Raw genomic sequence first — 24,540 nt, 5'->3', positions numbered from 1 at the left:
ATTCATAAGAATTGTCACTGCTAATTTTTATTCTTATTAATTTTGGGGGAAAAATCCCCAAAACTAGTGGCTAAAAACAACAGTTACTTATTTTTAGCCCACGATTCAGTGGGTCAGCAGTTTGGGTGGGGCTCAGCTGGGCAGGTGCCCTGTGTCAGCCAGGCAGCTCTGTCCCTAGGGTGTGGCTGGCTCTCGGTTGGCACAGGGTGACCACATGGCTGCACATCCCTCTTCACCCAGCAGGCAAGCCCAGGCTTGTTGGCACCCAGATGCAGAAGCTTCCAGGAGGAGCAAGTGGGTAAGTAGCCACACAGAGGCCCTTTTTAAGCCTCTGCTTGTGTCCTGCTCCAGCATACCCCACCATCCAAGCAAGTTCCATGAGGCATGCTGATTCGAGGCATGGAGAAAGTGCCCCTGCCTTTGGAGGGGGCGTCTAGGGCATCACAACACAAGGGAGATGGAAGACTCGGTGGTTGTGTCTATCATCTGCCACAGGCATTAAGTGTTGGCCTTTGTGGATGTAATATCTGCCAAGCAGACACACCGAGAGAGTTCCCAATACCAAGGGATATCACTGAATCCCAACACTCATCGGTTCACCTGGATGACTTATGATAGTTTAACCCAAAGGCAAGTGGGCAGAGGAGAGGTGGCCTCCTAAAAGTCATTTGGTTCTAAAACATTCTTTCTCCTATGCAAAAATAATCAATGCAAGCGTGCACATCTGTGTGTGTGTGTGTGCATCCTAGATACAGAGTATCTTCGAACTGGCTCTTCAACTGGGAATGGTTCAAGTTTTTGGCATTAGAACTTGGCAGTTCTGTCCCTGAACCGCCCCGCATTGCCCTGAGACTGCGATTGCTTCCACGGTATTTGGCGCCTTATAAATAAATAAATAAATAAATAAATAAATAAATAAATAAATAAATAAGAAAGAACGTTTCAGAAGGGCAGCACTTACCCAATTCTCGGGAAAATAGACTGAAAGGGAAGTATTGTCAGAATGTTTTGCAATTGCCATTTTCAGCAATATAAATTATGATTTATTTTCCCATGTAATCACCTTGATTGCAGACATCCTTTTGGAGAAATCGCGCTGCTCTTGGTTAGCTTTTTAAAGCCTCACAAGACAACTTTCAAACCTGATTAGTATGTATGATGGGAAATCAGATACATTATATTTAGCTTGAAGTGCAGAGCGCTGTGGGTGCAAAGAGAGAAAGATGAGGGGAGGGATGGGGAAAAAGAAAAAAGAAAAAAAAAAGAACATCTGTAATCCTTTTCAGAGCAATCTGTGCCGGCACGCACCAGGGTACAGAGCGGGGCTGTTGAGTTTGCTCGTGGTGTCCTCATGTCATTAACCGATTGTGTGTCAGCAACTTGTCTGCAGCTCCCGGGCTTCGTGATGTGATCACCACATGCAAGACGGACGCAGGCTCTCCTGTTCTGACACTTAAGAGCCACCACTTCCATCAGCGTGGTCTTCCCTGTGTCGAAGACTGCGGCACGTGGCGTGCACACTTACACCCCTTGGAGTGGAACTATCAGCTCATCAGCAGGCACAGGGGCCCCAAGGGAAGGCGCCTCCCGCTCAGCCTCACTATCTGGCCCCCAGCTGCCGGGCCTCTCCAGCGCTGATGGATGTGTGTGATGTGTCCCCAGGGCAAATGGGTCAGCAGCCGCACGAGCCTCGGGTCCAGCTAGGACAAGGTGGCACTGGCACAAACCCAGGGGGTGTGACTTCCTACCTAGATGCCTTAGGTGTGGGGCTTCCCTAGTCCTGGCCCTAGTAGACACACACATCCCAGGGTGTGAACATGACCGGGAACTAATAATTCAAACGCTAGTTCTTATATCACTAAATGTGGCTGTCTCAGGGAACAGAACACAGAATTCGTGTGGGTTTTGAGATAAAGTGAGATTTCAGAGGAATTTTGTATGTGAAGCAGGAGACTGAGGGAACGCTCCCAGGCGCTCCCAGGCTCTCCCAGGCCTGAATTCTCATTCTGCACAGAAGAACTTGAGAAGTCTGTGATGTCTAGAGTGCCTGGATCAGATCTAGGGTTTGCCGTCTAATCTGATTTGAAACTCTATCCAGAGAAGGGAGGGACATGTGCAGAGTGCCTACTGTATGCCTGAAATGGGCTAATGACTGAACATCCCTTTACTGCTGCTTTTAATCATTTGATGATTTGAATATTAATCAATTGGAGGTGGGGACATCGAGGCACGGGGAACATCATGAGTTGAACCAGGTTATACAAGAGATCAAACTTTTCTGACTCAGCCTTGTTGATAACTAAAGACCCTGAGCCAGAGAACCCCTGTCTCCGAGCTCTTTTCTGGCAAAAGCACATGCATGGCTCACAAGGGAAGGTGCAACCATCCCGATCAAATCTGATTCTGCCCCGGAGGCTCTACCTACCTAAGCTTCCTTTCTCCGTGTTTTATATCTTCCTCGAGTACTCCCTTTGTCTTAGGTGACACTTTCTGTATCTAAAAAAGTCCCTGAAAAGATGTAGGCTTTGTTTTCAGTTATTAAAACATAAAAAGTGGCTTTGGTCCACAGAATCCTATGCGGTGGCCCACGAAGTGCCTGGGCCCTGGTGCACACCTGACCTTTTTCAGCTGCTCCATCAATCACTCATCTAGGTCCCATTGGGGAGTGATTTTTTTATGCATGTTCATTAAGCCTCCAAATCAGTTCACCTTAAGATAAGGAGACTATCTTAATCATAACGTGGGCCTTCTATATATGGGTCTAGATGTCAGATTCAGAAGAAGAGAAATTCCAAGCATGGAGACGATTCAGTGCACAAGACAGCTTCTGTTGGTGACCCTGGGGAGGGAGGGGGCCACAGGGCAAGGAATGTGGGTGTCCTCTAGGAGATGGGAGTGGCCAGCAGGTGACAGAGAGGAAGCCGCTTAAGGCCTGGGTCTCACACTGCACGTAACTGAATTCTGACCACAACCAGAATGAGCTTAGGAGTGGATTCCAGGCCCTCCAGAACAGAACAGAGTTCCAACTGACGCCTGAAAGTTGTCCTTGTGAGACCCTGAGTGTAAAAACTATTACACTGTGTCCAGACTCCTGACCTACAGAACCGTGAGCTGATGTGTGTGGTTTTGAGTGCTAAGTTTGGGATAATTTGTTATGCAACAATAGGAAACAAATACAGCAGCATACTACAGTCCAACTTTAAAATACAAACCTTCTTCCATTTACTTCTTTGCCTTTCATAGTCACTATACTTGCAGAGGGTAAAGTTCTTAGCACCTCAGGTATAGCAGCTTTAATTTTTTTTATTAATTACTAAAGAATTCATCCCAAAGTAATCCTTATTGGTAGTATTGCTTATGGTAGTAATATAATGCTGTTGCCAGTGAATCTAGATCCGCAACTATTGGAATGATTTTCCTATGCCATGTCTCACACAATGTTAAGGAAGAAAACTTTCAGACCAAATGGAGCTCAGAAATTTTTTTCTACAAAGGTACCTGTTTCATTGGCACCAACTTATTCTAAGCTACATGAAGAAAAGCCCTACCACAAATATTTTTTTGTATCAAATGTCATCTAATATAATCTTCTGAACTGCATGGGAAGAAGAAGAAGAGGAGGAGGAGGAGGAGGAGGAAGGAGGAGGAGGAGGGAGAAGGAGGAGGAGGAGGGAGAAGGAGGAGGAAGGAGGAGGAGGAGGAAGGAGGAGGAGGAGGAAGAAGGAGGAGACATAAGAAGGAGGAGGAAGGTGGAGGAGGAAGGAGGAGGGGGAGGAAGGAGGAGGAGGAAAGAGGAGGAGGAAGGAGGAGGAGGAAGAAGGAGGAGGAGGAGAAGAAGAAGAAGAGGAGGAGGAGGAAGAAGGAGGAGGAGGAGGAGGAGAAGAAGAAGAAGAAGAAGAAGAAGAAGAAGAAGAAGAAGAAGAAGAAGAAGAAGAGGAGGAGGAGGAGGAGGAGGAGGAGGAGGAGGAGGAGGAGGAGGAGGAGGAGGAGGAGGCGGCAGCGGCGGCGGCAGTAGCGGCAACGGCTTGGTTGAGTTTCTTCTTATAACCAAAATTACACACAAAAAAGATGAGGACCCGTCAATGTCATTAATTTCTCTGAAGCAGTCATTCTAATGGCAAACTCCCGAGACCTCGGCTATTGTAGACAAAATCGAAAAATGTAGATTCAGGAGGAAGCTGTAGAGCTGGGCTTTCTGCAACAGATTGTAAGCCAAGTCATAAATTGCTAAATAAAGGGGGAAAAAAGGGTGGAAGTTGTGGTTTTGTGCCTGTACACTTGGGGTCTGAAAGATAAATGGGCAGAGGGTTTTCCTGTCCATTTCTGCTATACATTCACACGATTAAAGTCATTAGTTAGAACATGCTACCAAGAAGCTACAGTGAGGACGGGGTTTCCCTTAAGGAAGAGGATTAAAAAGAAGAAAAAGAAAGGCAAAGAAAATCCACATGGAATACATAAAAATATATGCACACTAAAAACCAAGCCAGTGGATGTTTGCTAATAGTGCTGCTTTAAAGTCATATGCTGCACTCAGAGCCTCTGCTCTCGGCATGCTTTTTTTTTTTTTCCCCCGGCATGCTTTAATAAGAGACTGTATTACCAAGGTGATACGGGTGATGCTTGGGGGAAGGGGGAAGGGAGTGAAGTTATTCTCATAAATTTGAGCAGAGCTCAAATAAGGCCTATTTCCCCACTCCCCACAGTAGAATGTCCATCTATTTGCCCCCCTACACTCGATCAGTAGCCATGTCTAATTTCCACATACCTTCATTGGCTTTGACCTCCACAATGTCTGGCCTGGACTTTTCCAAGAGCCCACCTGCTGCCAGTCCTGCCCCTTATCCTTCTCACTCAAGCTGGAGTGCACACTCGGTCCCCTTATTATGTGCAGGATACCACAATATCCATAAACCTTCCAAACGCTTTCAATTGCCATGAAGCTAAGACCCATAATCTCACTGGGACTCCCAAGGCATTTGGGGACGTTAGCCTTGTTCACCCATCTAATCTTGTTGTCCCTTTCCCATGCTTGGCTCCAGCCAGCCACATCCATGTGTCCTCTCCTTCAGAGGCCAGATTTTGTCTGGATGCCCAGGATGTGATCATGGGCAACAAAGTTCTTGTTGTTAGGGGGATGACAGTCTGGAGTGGCCAGCAGAGTAGTAAGCAGCCACGGTACAATCTGTGGTTGCAGAGGATATTATGAGAACAATGGAATACCCAACCCGCACTTAAAGTTTGTGGGGAGAGGGGGTTTAGTGTTCAAGCAGGCCTTCTGAAAGAGTCAAAGTTACTTTGGAAAAGGGAAAAAAGAACACTCCAGGTAGAGGGATCTATATAAGTAAGGCTGGGCCTTTCAGAGCACCATCAGCCCCGAGACCAGGGAACCAAGACAGTGGTCAGCTCAATGAATCAGAAGTGTGGTGTCAGGGAGGCCTGTGAGAGGGTCCCATGATAGCCAGGGTGCGAATGGATGAGCTCATGAATCAGTGTCGTTGCCATACAGGGTTACAGACTCCAACTCCTGGGAGGTCAGGCAGTTTCTATGAGTGAAGGAGGCCTGATAGGTACTATGGAAAGCCAATGGGCATATATCCCAGCTAGCGAGGGGCAGCCCTGCTCAAGTCCAGCCTGCTGGTCCCACTGAGAAGCAGGCAAATGATGCCAGCTCTGCTTTTTCAAGAGAAGCAGGAAATCTGTCGCGATGTAAAGTCTCTTGATTTGGAAAATGTTGGCAACTACCTTATTTCATGAAGGAAACAAAAACCCAGCAGTCCCAACAAAAAACATCTGCAAGCCACATAATTGGCAACTTTGGAGATGGGAGCTGGAAATGGGGTTGGAGTGTCCAAGTGCTAGGAGATTCCCTTGCTTTTTTATCAGAAAGCAAAAGTGTGTAGAATAAAAAGCAGATCCGTGGGGAGACAGCACCATGTAGGGGCTGGAGCTGCTCAGGGGGCTAGAAGAAAGGCCAGATCTGCAGAATCACTCCCCTTGCCCACCAGCCTTTAGTTCACTGAGTCAACAAATACTCACTGAGGACCCACCACGCACCAGGCGCTCTTCCAGACTCGGAAAATACCAGCAGTAGGCAACACAGACAAAATCTTGGACCAAAAGAAATGAACACTCATGTCCTCTTCTTGGGGAAATGGAAAAAAAGGGGGGGGGACAGTTTTCAGTGGATCTAGCAAAGGCTCCCATAGAAACAAATTCACCCCTCCCAGCTTCAGTCTTAATCCCTTTCTTTGAAAATCATATAGGATATATGTAACCTCAAAGTGGAAGAGGCCCTGGAGGCTGGGCTGCAGCATTCTGGAACTGAAAAGGGCTTTGCCTCCTAAGGCAACCTCTGCTGGGTCCCCGGGATCTAGAATAGTGTGTGTACATCAGCCAGCTCTCAACAAACATGTGAATACATCGGACAATCTGGAGCTCAGAAGTAGCACTGAAATCCCAGAAAAAAAAAAAAAATCACTTGAGTTAGAATTGGGTTTTGCACACTAAAAGTATCTGTCTTTTGCTTCCAGATCTCTGTTTGATGGTAGAGAGGTAGGATGGGATCTTGAGGTGGAGCATGACTACGTCCTTTATTTGGTTAAGATTAGGCATTCAGGCAGAAGTCAAAATCTAGCAAGCCTTCTCAAAATACTAGGGTAAAAGGAGTACTGGGACTTCTGACAGTCTTTTTCCATATTTCCATCACTTAGGACAATTCCCTTCCTTTTCTGACTTTACTGTAATGTGTTTCAAACTTTGTTTGCCAATTCCAGGGAAAACAAATAAAAATCGGTGTCATGCAAAACAGTACTTATGTGAGTTTAGTTGACATCCTTTCCAAACGTGTGGTGGGTGGTGGTGACCCACCCTGTGTCACTGTGAATATCCATTCATTCCAGGTACCCTTTCGGACACTTTATGATCATACCCTCACACCAGTGTAGTTCCAATCGCCCCCGAGATAAATGAATCACCTCGGAGATGGGAACAGACTGTTCCATCATAGAAATTCCCCAAGCGTTCCTGGTGCTCTGACCCCACAAGAAGTCCACTCTCCACAAGTCTCGATAAGATCCCCTCTGCCTCACTTGAACCGGAGCCTGACAGCAAAGCCATATGTTACCAAGAGCTGATCGCCTCCTTATCTCCTGTTGGGTCTTTTTTCCCTTTCTTTCTTTTTAAAGAAGGAAGAGGAAAAGTACCCTGTTTATTTCCAAACTCCCCTGCATCTGATTTGCAATAGGCTGGCATTTGCTGTTAAAGCAGAAAATTATAAGGAGGGCCTAATTGACCCTCCTGTGTCTTTGAAAAAGCCTGTCTGTGGTCTCTAATTGACCCTCTAGGTACCTACGGAACAATGAATGAATCTTCAGGAAATAATGGAGGGCGATGATTAATAGCCCAGGTCTGGCTGGACCTCTGCCTCTCGAAGCTCTTCTCTCTGCACTTTGCTTCCTCCCTTCAGGACACTCGAGTCCCCGGATTTCATAAGCAGCGATTTATTATTATCGCTGAATAATAAATACCCTGCAGTCGACACTTTAAAAAATCGGACACCTCACGATTCTGCAGAGATTGGGATAACATTTATTTAAGCTGGCATTCTCATTTTTCTCCTTGGCAATGCTCGGAAGAGTCTTCCTCTGGTATTTGTAGGCAATGTCAGAACAGGAGGCTTCTCTGAAGTTTCTAGTAGAATTACTCCAAATGTAAAGTCCCTTGAAATTGTGAGATTCTTTTTTTTTTTTTTTTCCTATTCCAAAGAGTGAATGTGCCCCAGTCTGCCTAGTTCAGGTGAAGATAAAGGCCCTTAAGAAGTGAAGGGAATGATGACGAGGATGACGTTGATAATGATAATACTGGCAGGAAGAAGTGACATTCCTTCAGTGTACAGTATGTAACAGCCTCTCCTACGCATTATCTTGAGGGCTGCTCACGGAAGCCCTGAGATGTAGACAGTGCTATTATCCCCATTACTCAGATGAACAAGCTGAGGTACAGAGAGAAAAAGTAATTTCTCCAAAGTTACAAGGTCCAAAGCTCCAGTTCTGTGTGCTTCACAATTCAATAATAATTGCACCAAATGAACAATATTAAGAAAAAAAAAAACATGCTCTGACATATGGGTAAGACGATAAAAGGGAATGTCTTCCCTTCCTTTTAGCTTGGCTTAAAAATACTTCCTTTCTCCAGACAGGGTTGGAAAGTATATTTAAATTTAGAAATTTAGAAATAAGCATGTCTCCAGAGGATTGTAAAAAAAACAGAGGTTTTTTTTTTATTTTTTTGCACTTTTATAGCATTAACTATGCTTATAATTAAAAATTATTAAAAAGGAAGGAGAGAAGGAAGGAAAAAAGTAAGGGGGTACTGGGGGAGAGAAGGACAGAGGGAGGATGGAAAGAGAGAAGAAACTAAGCCACTAAAAATGCTCCTTCCAAATTCTCCTTCACTCCTGCTGATGTCTCTACCTTCCCCAGAACCTTCGATGGCAAGGGAGCCACAAGCTGTCAGCCAGGCCCTGCTGGGTGCTCTGGGCCCCTTTTCTTCTGAGTCAGTGCTTTGTGGGAGAACAGGCTGCCTACACAGCAAAATTAATGCTTGGGTAAGGATTACAAATTCCGCACAAGCCACGGATGCTCTCCTGCATTAGGTCCCACCTCTGTCATCACAATGCCCAGGGCCACCACTCAGAGTCCTAGGCTTTGGGTGGGCCGTGGGTTTCTGGGAGCCATCAAATCCAGGAGTCACTTCTGGGAGTAACTAAAAAACAGCAAAGACAAGAGTGGAATAGTCCAATCCGTGTGCAATGAATGGAGGTCTTCCCCAGGTGTCCCAGACAGTCCCATTCAATGCTATGGTTTTAAGGACAAACAAGATAGTCTGGGATCTTTGGTCCAAAGTCAGACCCCTCCCAGGGTTACTCGATTCCTAGAGACAGAGAAGAACTCATGGGTCAACTTGCCTTTCGATCGTAAACCAGCCTCTCCAGAGCCCACACCCCCACCACCTCTACTATGCGGCTCCCACGTTCTGGGCCACTATCCACCTGCCCTGATCATCCCGTGGCCAGGTACCAGGCAACTAGGGATGGCAACTAGCATTTCCGCCCCAGAACCCATCGAAATGATGTAAACTAGTCAAGCTTAAGTCTGCTTGATTGCCCCTCCCTGGTCCTTTTGGCAGAAACCACACTAAAGGCTCCTGCCCACAGAGTCCTCTCTCTGCCTCCTCAGCACCCCTGGAGCTGCCCTATATGACTCCATGACATGGTGTGTCCCTTTTCTCTTAGTATCTGGGAGTACCACAAACCATCTTTCTGATGACAGTGGTCTCCTGATCTCGACACCTGGGTAATAAGAAAGCCCATCAAAACAGGGAGGGAAGGAGAGAAGCAAGGAAAAGAACTGAAGAAGGAAGAAAGAATGGATGAATAAGGATCTCAAAATCTGCCGTTCTTTTTAAAGACGAACAACTAAGAGAGCTGCAGCAGAAACTTCTGGGGGACATGCACAGCGGAGACACGGGTAGAAGCTATGTGTGTGGCCGATCCACCCGTGGTAGACTACGTGTTCAGTGCTCCTCTGACCACAGCCACGTTGCTCAGGAAACCAGCAGAGAAGTTCACTTCCTTGTACGACTGACAGTAAGCATCCAATGTGCAGCCAGATTACAAAATGTTATCAGACTATAAATAGACCCATACAAGTCCCTTTTAAAGAACTCTTGGTGCTTTTATTCATTAAGATTCAGATGCTATGGAGGGTGCAGATGCGCCTTCTCCTCCTGGATCCCAAATAAAACACCCTGTATGGTAGCAGATGGCTTTGTATAAATCACATGATAGTTTACAGGGTAAGATGACTTCATCAGAACAGTATCACAGTATAATCTTTTTTTGGGGGGGGGGCACACAGGGTAAGGAAAATCTGGCTTTAACTGGAGGTCACACTTCCATGTGAAATTTTGGGTCCATTTAAGGAGTGCCTTGATCAGTGGGTCACCCCACCAGTGACCCTTCTTTCATCATCCTTCCAGAGGGAGCCCTGGGGAATGGGTAAGAAAGTATGTCAGGAAGCCAAGGATGGCTAGGCCCCCACTAGGAGCTTGTTCTAGCAACACAGCCAGGAGCCCTCTCTCACTCAGTCCTCACAGCCTCACAGTGTTTGCTGCCTCGTGTGGAAGGAGGGAGTTTTGCCCTGGAAATCATACAACTGACATAACACGTGTTTGAGCACCTATCCCTGGCCCGGGAAAGATGAAACTGGTTTCCATCGACTTTGATCTTGAGTGTAAAATGGAGAGCAATCATGTTGGTCTAGCAGAAGGAGACCGAGCCTGCTCTGTTATGGACGCTGCACGGGAGGATGGAGCGCTAGGTGCTTCTGGGCCCCTGGCAACCCGAGCAGTGGTGGCTGGAAATGCCTGCTTCCCCAGGATGGTATTCACCACCCAAAGCAGAGCTGAGAGGAGCAAACAGCTAGCATGTGCATTCATCTAGCTTTGGGGAACTCCCTTCCTCGGAAAGAGTGACAAGAACAGAACAGACCACCCTAGCCCTGCCGTCCTGGAACATTCTAGCATTTACAACAACAAAATGGATGTCCCTGTTTCTAAGAAAGCAGGGAGACAGTCTCCCAGTTCCTTACTACACTGGGTCAATATTTAGGGTTAACATTATAAATATATACAAAGAAATATAAGTTCACATGAACACTAGCCCTCTTTGGAAAATTCAGTCCATGATACGCAAATGTGTAAAAGACAAGCCACCTAAGTAACACCCAGGGAAAAGACTGGGGTTTCTGTTTTCCTTAGGTTTCTTCCAAAATCAATAGCATGATTCCTTAATGCCTGCATCATGGAATATATTGTCTGTTACTCAAAAGCATAAGTATGCAGGATCTGTCCTCGAAAGACTTTACAACACACCCTTATAAGAGATTCATTAATTAACCCTGAGCCTCCAGCCAAGGAGGAGGCACATCATCTCTCCTCTGTTCCTTTCTTTTCTTTATCCTTTAAAAAAAAAAAAAAGAAAGAAAGAAAGAAAAAAAGAAGTCAGTCTTCAATTTTTTGTTCCAAATCCTTACTCCAAACTCTTGATTTCTTTCCCCAGTTGCCCGAGTATGGAAAGTATCATGTCCATGCTGGCTCCAGCCAACCATTACAGTTTTGTCGCCTTTCCCCAAGGAGCCAGGAAGTAAGATGTTCCACGAGAAGTGTCATGGTTAACGAGAAGTCCCAAAGCAAGGACTTTTTGTTATGTCAGGAAGAAATGAAAATTCAAAAGACAAGCACTCATCCAAGATCGAAAATAGCATGTTCTTAAACCACAAAAATCAAACAAAAATGATTTTTGAAATTGCATCTCGCAAACACATGCTCAAGGGGCCAGCAAGCTATGACCCACAGGCCAAATCCAGTCCACCACCCATTTTTGTAAATAAAATTTTACTGACTCACATCCGTGTCTACTTGTTTACATATATCTATGGCTGTTTCTACTATACTTCACAGTTTGACAGTTGTGAAAGATAGCTTCCAGGCCACAGAGCCAAAAATATTTACTAAGTGGCCCTTTATAGACAAAGTTTGCAGACCCTCTTCTAGACCAAAAATTAGTTTCTATGACCCTCAAATCCTTGAGCTCACTTTGTCACTTTTTGGTTTTAAATAAAATGATCAAATAAGGGCATTTTAATGACAGCATTAATGAATTATTACTTTGGGGTTAGGAAAGGAGAGAAAGTCAAAGAACTTTTAAAGATTCACAACCATTCTTTTTGAAATAAAAATTAGATATATACCAGGTAACTGACTTCAACCACAAATATTTCTTGAACATGCTCCACGTAGCCGGTGTTTTTAATATGGGTTTTTCCCTTGACTGTGAGGAAAGAAACATTTCTGTTTTTCCTTGCTTTTTTCCCCCTTCTTTTCTTTCTTTCCTTCACCCACCCCACCTACCCCCACATCCACTATGCCCTTGTTTACTTTGCCTGGTCAAATGGAACAGCTTTAAAGAGTCCCCATCTCAAAAAACAAAACAAAACAAAACAAAACAAAACAAACAAACAAAAAACGGGTCCCCATCTCTAATAGGTGTCCTACCTGACAAGGGTTATGCATATATACGTTGTAGGTGTTTGGATCACTGGGTCATCTAAGAAGTGCATTTTACCCCTAGGCTTGATATCCAAACTGTAGGATTGAGTCATTTAGAATGTACTCGATTCCTATAATATGTAGTGATTTTGTTTGTGTTGTTTGGTTTTATTTCCTTGCCCAGAATGATTTCCATTAGCTGGCTTGCAGATTAGCCACCCGGTCTCCCGACAAGAGTTCTTCGATCAAATGGTCTGGAGTGCCCCATGTCTTGCTGCTGCTGCCAAGGGACTGATTTAAGAGATGGACAAAAAGTAGACACAGAGAAGTCCAGATAGTGTGATTAATGGTCGATCCAACTTTCTCTGAACCGCATATCATGACTTAATGGGAAACCCTGAAGAGATTAAAGGGGGGAATTACATTACCATGAATAAAATAAAAAAGTGATATTCTGTCTAAAAAGCTTTTGAGTGCAAGTGACTCGAACAAATATATTAACAGAGCTTACAGCAGATTCAATCAGGTTGAACGTTCCCCAGAATTTATTTTGGACTAAGCTTTATATATCTGAGATGTGAAGAATGAATCTATTCGGGACTGGCAGGAAAGCTATTAATATGCAGATTTTAATTCTGCCTTAGATTCTGTAGCGGTTCTATTGTCCCTCCCTTACTACTGGCAACCTCTCCCCATTACAGATGTAGTACACCTCCAAAAATCTCAATGCCCCAATTATGCTGTAGCGAGCTAAGATTTATTTTCCTCACTTTATTCTAACATCCAAAAATCAGTCCAAATGTGTATTATCAAGACACCGATAAAGTTATTATGTTCAAAAGTATGAGTTATGTCACTCCAATCCATCCATCTGTTGGAAACTCCAACTCAGGGGAGTATTTGGGGGGCAAAACTTTGCAGTTAAGATAGAAATCTGCTGCACAAAAACTAGGTACACATTAAGTTACAATTAAGCCATGATGTTCATGAGGTTACGGTGTATGACCGGTTAACGGGCTGCAACCAAAAGGCAAATATTGAAATGAAGGCGTTTATTTTCGAACCAACAAACCTGAACAGAACCATTACAATAAGTACTATTAGCATTCCAGTTATTGGGCAAAATAATTTCATCTCTAAAATTAATTAAATATATTGGAATGACCTGGGATCATTTCTGTGGCAAGCGGACAGAACAGCACTGCATGAAAGGCAAACTCATTTACAGTCAACTGGCCCATCAATTTCTTGACAGATTATGTTTTAAGTTGATGGGAAGTGAAAGTTAAAAATATGATTCACCCAATAAGGCAGTGATGTGCTCCAAAGGAGTTTGCAAAGCAATTTTTTAAATACACTCTTTTATTATTACTTTTTTTTTTTTTTTAATTTAGGGAAAGAACACCTTTGGGTTGAGATACAAACTATGTTGAAAAGTTCGTCACTTAGAAAACTCTGATTCTGTCTTGAGTTGTATTTTATTTTTCTAAGCAATCTGGATTTTTTGGTAAAGAAGAGTAATAATGTGTATGACAAGTAGAACGGAATGAGTGAGGTCCAAGGGCTTTGGCCAGGTTTTTGAAGAGAATCAGCAGCAGAGTCTTGGCTCAAATCAGGTCTGCAATCCAAGCCCTTCTGGATCACCTAACAAATGAGAAGTGCAAGTGTCTAAAGCACTGATCACGTGATTGGTAGGCACCAGGAGTGCTAGTGACTGTACCTCGAGAACATATGCACTGCAGCGTCGTCTGAACCTGGTGTTTGAGTGTCTACGCCATCACTTACAAGCTGTGTGACCTTAGAAGTGTATCTAGTCCCTTGGTCCCTCACTTTGTCCATCTGTCAAATGGGTATACTCATGTGTCCCCTTCAGTAGGACTGTTGTATTAAATTGAAAAAACAGATACACACAAAGTGCTTACTCTAGTTTCCCCAATGTAATGGCCCAGAAAAGGTTACTTTCATCTGACCTCACCCGCCATGGGTTGGATCTAGCAGACATTCCAACAGGTCTGGTAGTACTCAACCTTTCTAGGCTTTTCTAAGTAACATGTCAACCGCTTGTCTCCTTAGATTGGGTTTCTGGGCCACTGCACCATAAGAACAGGAGTGTTTGTTGAATATACAGGTTCCTGGACCCCAGCCAGAATGTATTAAAATTGCAGGGGAGGGGGCTCCGGGGAATGGATATGTTTAAAATAAATTCCCAACTGAATCTTGGAGACCCAGAATTTTTGAGAATTTCTTATTTCAACAAACAGGATGCAAACATGGAATCATAAACTATCACTTCTTGAGCAAATTAACCACCATTCCACAGCATTAAATATGATTACAAAAGGATGCAACGATGGATCCAATGTTCTTTTGACGATCCTTTGCCCTTGTTTCCCAGGTATGTGCTATGCAGGCTGCCTTTCAGTTCTTAGAACTGTCCATAATAGGACCAGGCTTTAATGTCCCAGTCACACCTACTGTTGGGATTTCCTCCTCATCCCAAGCCCTCTTTTACCTGCCTAAACTCCTTTCTCCCTTTTGCAACCTCAGTTCCAAACTCATCTCATTATGAAAACCTTCTCCATCCCCTAGACAAAGTTAGAGTCACCTGTTCTAAGCTGCTCTAGGACCTTACACTCCTGGTCACAGCACTAATCCTCTTGTGATTATTAAATTCAGTGAATTTTTTTTCTCTCTCTCTTTTTTTTTAAGACTATCTTCTCTTCCCTGGAAACTGATGGAAGGTGGGGACTGCTTCTTCCTTATTCACCAAAGCATTCCTCTTGGCCAGCATGGGGATGGTATGGACTGAACCATGTCCCTCCCAAATTCAGACATTTAAGTTCTAAACCTAATAGAGAGAGGACTTTTAAAGAGGCAATTAAGGTTAAATTAATCATGAAGGTGGATCTCTAAGCCAGTATGACTGGTATCCTTGTAAGCAAAGGAAGAGACACTAGGGACGTGCCCGAAAGACAGAGGGATCACAACGTGAAGACACAGAGAGAAGGCAACCATCTGCAAGCTAAGGAGGGAGGTCTCAGGAAAAACCAGCTCTGCCACCACCTTGATCTTGGACTTCCAGCTTCCCTCCCAGACAGTGAGGAAACAAGCTCCTATTGTTTAAACCATCCAATCTGTGGTGTTCTGTTGTGGCAGCCCTAGAAAACTAATACATAGCCTGTTCCAGGGTAGGGGCTCAGAAGCTGTTCCATGGCCAACCACGACCATGAGGCATCACTGGCTTCTCTCCACTCTCCCCTGCATCTGGGGAAATGAGACTATTGACAAATGGGTTAAACGAAACAATCTGAAGATGTCCCATGAGCAGAAGGCCATGATGGTCCTGCAGGTAGTTGATTCCTGGAAGCAGAGCTTGGAGCCAACACAGTATCCCTGAGCTGGGACCTGGACCATCACTCAGTGCAAACAGCTCTCCTGTAAAACTTCTAACTCTGGCAAATGGCCCCGACCTGGCCAGAATGCTGCTGGGAGGAAGGAGGTCACCACCTAATCAAACCACCCTCTGGAGTCATAGGGAGCTAAGCCTCAGCTGTCTCAGGGAACCAGCACATGCTGGTAATTTGTGGCTACCTGCTTAGGAAGAGAATACTTAGTGTGAGAGTGGAAAATTAATTTAGTTTGTTGTCTTATTCTAGAAATAGCCTCATTTTTAATAACCTCATGAAACCCATTCTGCACTGCAGTGAGCTAGAAAATGGCTCAGAGTTCTGGCTCAAGTACAGCTCTGCCACTTAAAGGCTCTGTGACTGTGGCAGTGATTTAATTCAGCTGGCCACGGCTTCCTCATCGGCAAATGAGCAACCATTTACTTAGTAAAATAGACACGATGACTACTCGGTAAGGTGGTTGAAAAGTTAAACCAGATACGGGATGCAAAGTGCTCAGTATGGTGCTCTCAGTAGACCATAACTATGATTTTATCATCATTAAGGAGTCAAATTTTGTTATTAATAATTAATATAACAAATGTTAGCAATCACTGAGAGACGTCCACTGTTTAACAAATATAACCAGAGAGAATACTAGTATCTGTTCTCTGTTTCCTTACCAGAATATTTGCTCTCAAAAATCAATTTTTCATTCAGTGGAAAGAGCTGGTGCTAGATATTGGTCAAAATATGCCAGTCAATTAACTCACAGATATTTTAAAAGTTGGAAATACGGGATTCTGCTCGGAGATGCTTTTTCTCACCGTAGTAACCTCCAAGCCCTACAACTGGAGGCTTTGAAAGTGACGAATGTAAGTCTAGGTAGGGATTATCTTTCATCACAGTGCTCTAATAATAATCTCTGCTTTGACAAGAAATTTATGGCAGGCTGCTGAACGTTAGTTTATTGATGATTAAAGTATCAACTGTCCTTGATACAAATAAACAGGGTTTCTGAATCATAAGCAGTGAGACAGGGCACCCACCGGAGCCCTGGGGGCTGTGCAATTTATGGGTATTCAATTCTCATCAATGTATTGTCAGTATATCCAAGGCATCTGACAGGTTCCTGTTTTGAGGATGAATGCTCATTCCACAACCCAAGGAGCACAAAAGGTAAGGTCTCAGCCTTATAGGTTTGAAACCTGCATTATCCCCACGGATTTGACACTGGGAACTGCCCTGGGCCCTGGGTGGTTCTATTCCCCATCTTTCAGGATTCGGTGTGTTTAATATAGTATTAAGGACAGGATCTGGCAACTGTTGAAAAGTTTCCATGACTGGGTCCAGGCCTCTGTTGAAGGTACTGGGTGGGAAGTTCCAATGACCAAGCAATGTCCCTCAGAGTTCGTGCTGAAGGAGGGCGGTTCTAACAGGGCGTTCGCACACAGGACTTGGTTGCCAACACGGATGCCACAGAGGACTCCAGGCAGACGCTGTTGCCTGTCTGCTCAACAGCCGTTATTCCTCTCTTCATCCTTGATGACAGACCTCCAGCCCCTCCCAGCGCTGAACCAAAAAACAATTCCTGATGTGTGGGACAGTCATGGCGGCCTCATTTCCTTTGGTGAGACACAGACGGGTGTGTGATGCCACGCTGGCCAATGCCTCATGACAGGGGTTCTAGTGGCAGAGCCATCTGGAAAGGTGTTCTTCCCTTTCCAAAGCATACATGAGACAGGCACATTCTTATCTCTTGCTGTCCCTGCTCATTATTATCTGCAAGTGATTCCTGGGACTTGGCAACCATTTTGTGACTGTGAGGTGAGCCTGCCTTGAGAACAAGCCAGTGTGCTGGCGAAAGCAGAGCGGAAAGTCAGAGCTAACCTAGGTGCCTGATAATATTTTTAAGGCCTTGTATTAACCAAATCTGAAACTGCAGATTTCTTTTGACGTGAGATAAAATATTTTGCTGCTGCTGTTGTTCAAGCTCCTTTTAATGGAGTTTTTCTGTTACTCCCAGCCAAAAGCTCCTTTTCTTAAAACGACTCTATCTTTCCTCCAGTGTTTGAAAATATTCCCCATCATTAGCCCTAGTAGCTTAAATTACACAGAATGCTCGTTTTCTTTTTTATAAAGATTGATTTAGTTATTTAAGAAAGAAAGAGAGAGCATGAGAGTGAGAGTATGTGGGGGAGGGGTACAGGGCAAGAGGGGGAGGGAGAGAGAGAGAGAGAGAGAGACAGAAAATCTCAAGCAGACTCTGTGCTGACCACAGAGCCCCACACAGAGCTCCATCTCACAACCCATGAGACCATGACCTAAGCTGAAACCAAGAATTGTACATTTAACTGACTGAGCCATCCAGGTGCCCCAAATATTCACTTTCTTTTTTTAAAAAATATTTTATTTATTTATTCATGAGAGAGAGAGAGAGAGAGGCAGAGACACAGGCAGAGGGAGAAGCAGGCTCCATGCAGGGAGCCCAACATGAGACTCGATCCCGGGTCTCCAGGATCACACCCTGGACTGAAGGTGGCACTAAACTGCTGAGCCACCCGGGCTGCCCAAATATTCACTTTCTAAAGGGAAGACACCCATGTGAATAAGTATCAGGAATAGACATCTTAATTTAACTTGGTTACATTTGAAAGTTTTCTTCTTATCTAAGATCAGAGGGGCAGAGTGATGAGAGAGAGAGAGAGAGAGAGAGAAGAATGGCAAACTGGGAGCTTAGGATACCTTCAGAAGCATGGGCTAGGTAGGTGCAATGGCACAGGACTTAGAAATTGCACAATTAAATTTCTGGGAGGAATCCAAAATATAAAAGAAAGTTGTACAATGTCTTTGATATCTATAGAGATGAAAGATAAACTTCCCCTAGCTTAATCTCTCTCTGTGGGTAGATATCTGGGGATATTCTGTGATAGGGGTGGGAGAGGTTCATTGAGAGCCCCTTGAGAAAAGGGGCTGGGCAGCCAAGTGGGTGACAGCTCTCCATATGAGTAACAAGAAGATTCTTGTGAGAGGCATAGCAGGAGATAATGGAAAATATTCATTCCCCCCTTTGCCTTCATATCAGGAGGCTGATGATACAGTGAGTTAATGGCCTCAGGTAAACAAGACGAAGCACCTGTATCTCCCAGCCTCCCTTGCAGCTAGATGTAGCCATGCGACCCAGTCCTGGCCCATGGGATGGTGGTGAGTACTGAGCGGCACCTCTGGGAAAGTCCTTCGAGGGAGGTGATTCAGCTGGAAGGTTCACCCCTTCTTCTGACTCCCCCTTCCTTCTGCTTTCTGTGGCTTAGACCTCAAAAAGAACACAGCAGAAGGGGTTCTAAGAGCCATTTTTTGGATCAAGAGGTGAATTTCCAGGGATAGAAGCCAAATGGCTGAGAATTGTGGAAGAGGAAAATAAGAATCTTCAATGACTTGACAGAACCATCAGGTCAGTCCTGGACCAGCTCCCTAGCCATGGACTTCTTTTAAGTGGAAAGATAAACCCTCACATGTTTAAGTCAATAATGGTTGGGATTTTCTGTTTTATGCAGGTGAACCAACCACAAGCTGGAAAAGTGGCATTTTTGCCAAGTGAGATGTCTGAAGCTTTCATTTGACTTCAACATCGGCGATCACACTGACTTAAAATTGCTATAGCATGTCTGTAAGACACATTAACTCTCGTTCTTCTGCTTAAAGTCTGTGAAGTCCAGGTTCAAATGCTTCTATTACATTAAGGGGAACTTGCAACGTGCAAGACCTAGGAAAAGTTATACTGAGCCAGACCCCACTGATCAACCAACCACAGTTTTCCCACCCATGGCAACGAGAAATCTTTTGTGGGCAGACATATTCTTCCTCCTTGAACCCACCTCCAGAGATCTGGAACATACAATTATTCCTCCATAAACTTATCACTGATCTATCTATCTGACTTTTACTCAAAGCTGGTTTTTCACATATGCCTTTGAAGTATGAGTTTCTTTATTTAAAAAAAAATATTTTATTTATTTATTCATGAGAGACATAGAGAGAGAGGCAGAGACACAGGCAGAGGGAGAAGCAGGCTCCATGCAGGGAGCCCGATGTGGGACCCGTTCCTGGGACTCCGGCATCACGCCCTGAGCCAAAAGCAGACACTCAACCGCTGAGTCACCCAGGCATCCCGAAGTATGAGTTTCTTAAGCTCACTATTCCCTGCATATGGTGGCGCTTCCTTCAATAAGCCTGTCTTTCGCTCTGTTTCTAAGTTCGATGGTATCAAAAAAGTATAGTCCCTTAATTCTTTTCTTTGTAGGTGAAAGGTGCATCATTTTGGTAAAGACTTAAGAAGAGTGTGGACACAGACCTTTTTTCTTCTACTTTGAGGCCCATGGGGACATTATACATTTCCTCCCTCTGCATGGTCACATGATTATTTCTGACCAATAGGCCGCTGACTGGAAATGGCATTTGACATTCCAAACCAAAGCATACCATTGCTGTCCAGACTGACTCCAGCAGTGAACAAGAAGACCGCATGTACTGGATGGTATCTGTGAGACAATAGGGACAACATCTACCTCGGTCCCTGAGGGGCTGTGTGTGCAGGGACCTGCCAACCCACATTGAGCATCTACTCTGAGCAAGAGATAACAACGCACTCTGTGTTAAGGAGCCTCCCTTCCACATTCCCCATCCTACACACGAGCATCACTCACATACACTTTCTTTTTTTTTTTTTAATTTTTTTTATTTATTTATGATAGTCACAGAGAGAGAGAGAGGCGCAGAGACACAGGCAGAGGGAGAAGCAGGCTCCGTGCACCGGGAGCCCGACGTGGGACTCGATCCCGGGTCTCCAGGATCGCGCCCTGGGCCAAAGGCAGGCGCCAAACCGCTGCGCCACCCAGGGATCCCCACATACACTTTCATACTAAGAAAGAAAAAACTTACTATTTTGCTTCTACTATCTTCCTATCATTTCACTATTGGTTCTGGCTACAGAAAATGATTGGACTAATGTCCTCAGGGATCAGATGGTGATGACTCCCAGGGCCCACATCTGGGTTCTAACAGAGAGTCCCATCTTGATTTTCCCTGTATTAAGAAAGAAAGACAGAAAATGAAAGCATTTGGAGCTTATTATCTTTGCTTCTTGCAGAAACACTGTCACGGAATTATCATCCAGGGTTATGTTGGTTTAGGGGGCTGCCTTAAGAACCATCTATTTGAAATGCATTTCTGTGTCCTTTATAAAATCACAGTGGACTGTGACTTTACTCACTGGATCATCCAAGGCCTCACACATGGGTCTGTGAAGAAGGTACTTGTTGAAGGTCAACTGCAGAGAAAGCATTCACCTCTGTAGATTGGCTGGTGCTATGTGGTTGGCATTCTCTGACAGTCATGGGTGCTGTGGTTTGCTTCCGGCCTTACCTGTCAGCAATCTGGAACCAAATTCAAGACCAAGCCAGGAAACAGGCTTACTGTAGTTTCCAGCAATGTCCACCCTGCCTTCTTCAGATTGTCCCTCTTTTTTCTCCTAATTTTCAGACTAGACATGATACTGTATGTTTTTCAGCTAGAGGAACGCAGTCCTTCATCTCATACAAAGTCAGGAGTACCATGGCCCCACACACAGGAAGATAACACCCGCACACCATTGTGTTGGGTTGTCTAGCCGGTATATTTATAGAAGGTCCAAGATGCAATGACATAGGGGATTCCAGCTAGCTGACATTTCATGCCCGAAATGTTTGGTGCCAAAGGAAATGGGAGTTCTCCTGGGGAAGCATCTCTTGAGAAAAATTATGAAAATTAGATCCAGGTGGATAGCTGGGGTCTGTCATGCTTTTTCTATTCTCTGTTTAGAAAGGCCCTCTGGTGATGGCTTCAAGCAAGATGCCAGTCCATGAGCACGGTCCTTGACCAAGTCTTTGAAACAAAACAATACAAAACAAAATTTTAACTACTTTGTGCTTTTCATATTACAAAAGCAACACATTTGGGCAGCCCAGGTGGCTCAGCAGTTTAGTGCCACCTTCAGCCCAGGGTGTGATCCTGGAGACCCGGGATCGAGTCCCACGTCGGGCTCCCTGCATGGAGTCTGCTTCTCTCTGTCTGTCCCTGCCTCTCTCTCTCTCTCTGTGTCTCTCATGAATAAGTAAATAAAATCTTAAAAAAAAGCAACACATTTCTCTTCACAAAAGAAGAGAAATCAGAGAAGAAGGAAAGGAAAAAGAGGAAATGATAAGAAGTAAGACCCATTGCACCTTCCGAGCTCCTAGATGTATGCCTAATTCTCTGACCATTACAAGGAGGCAGGCCCAATCACAGCTGTAACATTACACATAAGGACTTCGAGGTGTACCAGTGCGAACTTGCATATCCAGTGTCCCAGCTCTCAGCCAGTCAGTTGCGAGCCAGAATTTGAATCCACAGCTACATGACAAAGTTCATTGCCTTCACGGTGAATGACTAATGACACCTCTGTAGCCAGCCCATGGTGAGTAACTCAATGTGCTTCTTTTAGAGTTTTCTGTGTGTGTGCCTATGCATGTATGTATACAATAAAAGTAGATGCATATAGTACATGCAGTTTTATAAACAGCTTGTCATGCTTGAATCCTCAAAATACGTTGAATTCTCTGCATATTTTCAAAGGCCTCTGGAAGTCTGAATTAATTATAGCTCCTCACCACCACCACCCAACTCAGCAGACCATGACCAACTGTGTGTGAGTGGTGGGTGTAATTCTCATACAGATCTCCCCTGGATAATATAGGTAGGAGCTCATGAAAACTCATAGAAACTCACTGCTCAGGAAGGGAATAACAGTCAGAAGCCCAGAGGGTGGCCACTCTCCACAGATGTGGATGGAGACACACTGCACGGTCCGAGGCCTGCAGTCAACATAAGCATTAATGAACACTTGGCAAATGATATTTTATTTGTAGGTCAAAACCAAAGCCAATTCCTTCCTTCTTTTACCCCAAATTAGTGGATCTCGTGAACATCAATTATACCCATAAGCACGGAATGATGTATTTACAACCAGCAAGTACATTTGACCATTACACATGACACATATGTGCAAGAACCTGAGTCCAAGCAACATGACCATGTTTGGAACCAGAGCTCAGAATCAAGATTGGGCATACACAAATAAATGATCACCTTTAACTACCGATATTTAAAATAACTTGGGGGCAGACCTAGAGGGAGCACAAGTTGTTTAAGTGTCTAATTCTTGGCTTTGGCTCAGGTTATAGGTCCTGAGATCAAGCCCTGGGTTGTGCTCCCTGCTCAGCAGGGAGTCTGTTTGAGATTCTCTCTCCTTCTCCCTCAGCCCCTCCCGCTCCTGTTCTCTCTTTCTCTCTCAAATAAATACAAAATTAAAAAAAAAATAAACATAAATAAAATTAAATTTAAAAACACTTGGGTTCATAATTGTGTTTTGCTGTTGTTCTTTGCTATGGGACATTAATCATGCACAGGGTTCTACAGTTACTGCTTGTTTTCCCCCTACCACAGCTAAATGGACAAATGCAACACTCCCTTAGACAGATGTGGTGACCATAGATCAGAAGCCAGAGAAACTGTGTTGTTGGAAAAAGAAAGGACAGTTGATTCTACTTCTGAGATTGGTGTGCAGCTTACGCCAAGAGCGTGTGTGGTATGTGTGGGTTTGCGTGTGTGCGTGTGCACGTGCAGTATGTTGTAAGTGGGAGCCGCAAACTCCGGGAACTGGGAAATACCCATGTTTCAATGTAGTGTAGTGTTATAAATTTATATTGGATCTGATCCTATCTATGAAGAGAGAGTAAATTGCTCAACAGAGGTGCATTAATAGCAAGATAAAGAAAACGAACGCATTCCAGCATCAAGTATAAATGCTCAGGGGGCCATCGCCTGTGTTAGATTATCTATTGCACTTCACCTCGACATTAGCATTAGTAATTACCAGCTGCCTCTCTTTAGAGGGAATACATGCTTTGGTGGAAGTGCAGAAATTTCATTTCCCGGGGAGCCACTACCACTATAATTTGTACAGATACCGCATTTGCAAATCTGTCCATATGTGGAAGAGAGTTTAGAAATTTGAAATAATCCATCTGTGTGCACCCTAAAATATAACGTCTTCGGACCTGAAGTCCTACTTCTGTCAACAAGAATTAACTAAATATTTTGCATTTACTCTGTGCTCCGTTCTCATCAATGCAGAATTGCTTCCTGGAAGAGAAATACACTCTTAAAAATTCTACTGTAACTTCTCCGCCTAAATAATGCTCTAAGTTTTCTTTCTAGAACTACAATCAGTTCTGTGACAAGTGTGTCTACCACATGCCAAGCAGAGAGGCAGAGCACTGGGTATTTTCACCAGTTATTTCATTTCAGCCTCACAAAAAAACCCTCAGGAGCTGAACAATGCTCACCGAGGCTCAGAAATGAGTCACCATGTCATAGAGCCACTGTGGCTTCGTCTGTGCACCTAGTTACGCATCCAAACACCACCGTTCAGTTCAGTGCATATTTATGGAGCACACACTATGTGTCCCGCACTGAGAAGCTCCAGGAAAAACAACGAAACCGTTTGTACAGGATGTGGTTAAGTGACAAAGGTAGACATGAGTTATGAGGGGTACGAGTTCCTTAAATATTACGCAACACAAAATGATCATTCCTGTTTCAAGATGCTTCTGTGGTCTCCAAATTGCCTCCTTACCAGGGCTTCCCTTCCCCACTCACCCCCCAGCTGTGAGAGGGCATAGCTTTACTTGCCGTCCAAAGAGACTATTCCAGGTAATAGAAGAAATTGCAACAGAAGAAACATATAAACAAGATAAGTTTTCAAATGCATCTCTCAGGTACTATTCAGGACAAAATGAACAGAAATAAACAATCCTCCAATATCAGGTGACATATTTTATACTTTTCCGCCCTGCGTTTTAGGAAGGTAGCAGAAAGAAAAACGCTCCTAAATCAGGGTTTCAGAATCAGATGCTGGTATTAGAAATAAGATTAACCCGGTCCCTTAACAATCAAATTTATGACTAGT

The 24,540-nt window shown here is 44.3% G+C and overlaps 1 protein-coding gene across 6 annotated transcripts in view; it reads right to left on the bottom strand.

Moving 5' to 3' along the window:
- Positions 1 to 24,540, bottom strand: part of WWOX (WW domain containing oxidoreductase) — a 946,892-nt gene that overhangs the window by 557,575 nt on the left and 364,777 nt on the right. The gene's annotated exons all lie outside the window — the stretch shown is intronic.

This window comes from Canis aureus, chromosome 3 (assembly GCF_053574225.1).
Source record: "Canis aureus isolate CA01 chromosome 3, VMU_Caureus_v.1.0, whole genome shotgun sequence".
Classification (NCBI taxonomy): domain Eukaryota; kingdom Metazoa; phylum Chordata; class Mammalia; order Carnivora; family Canidae; genus Canis; species Canis aureus.
The sequence above is the reverse complement of the archived record's forward strand: the minus strand, read 5'-3'. Positions and strand labels throughout refer to the sequence as shown.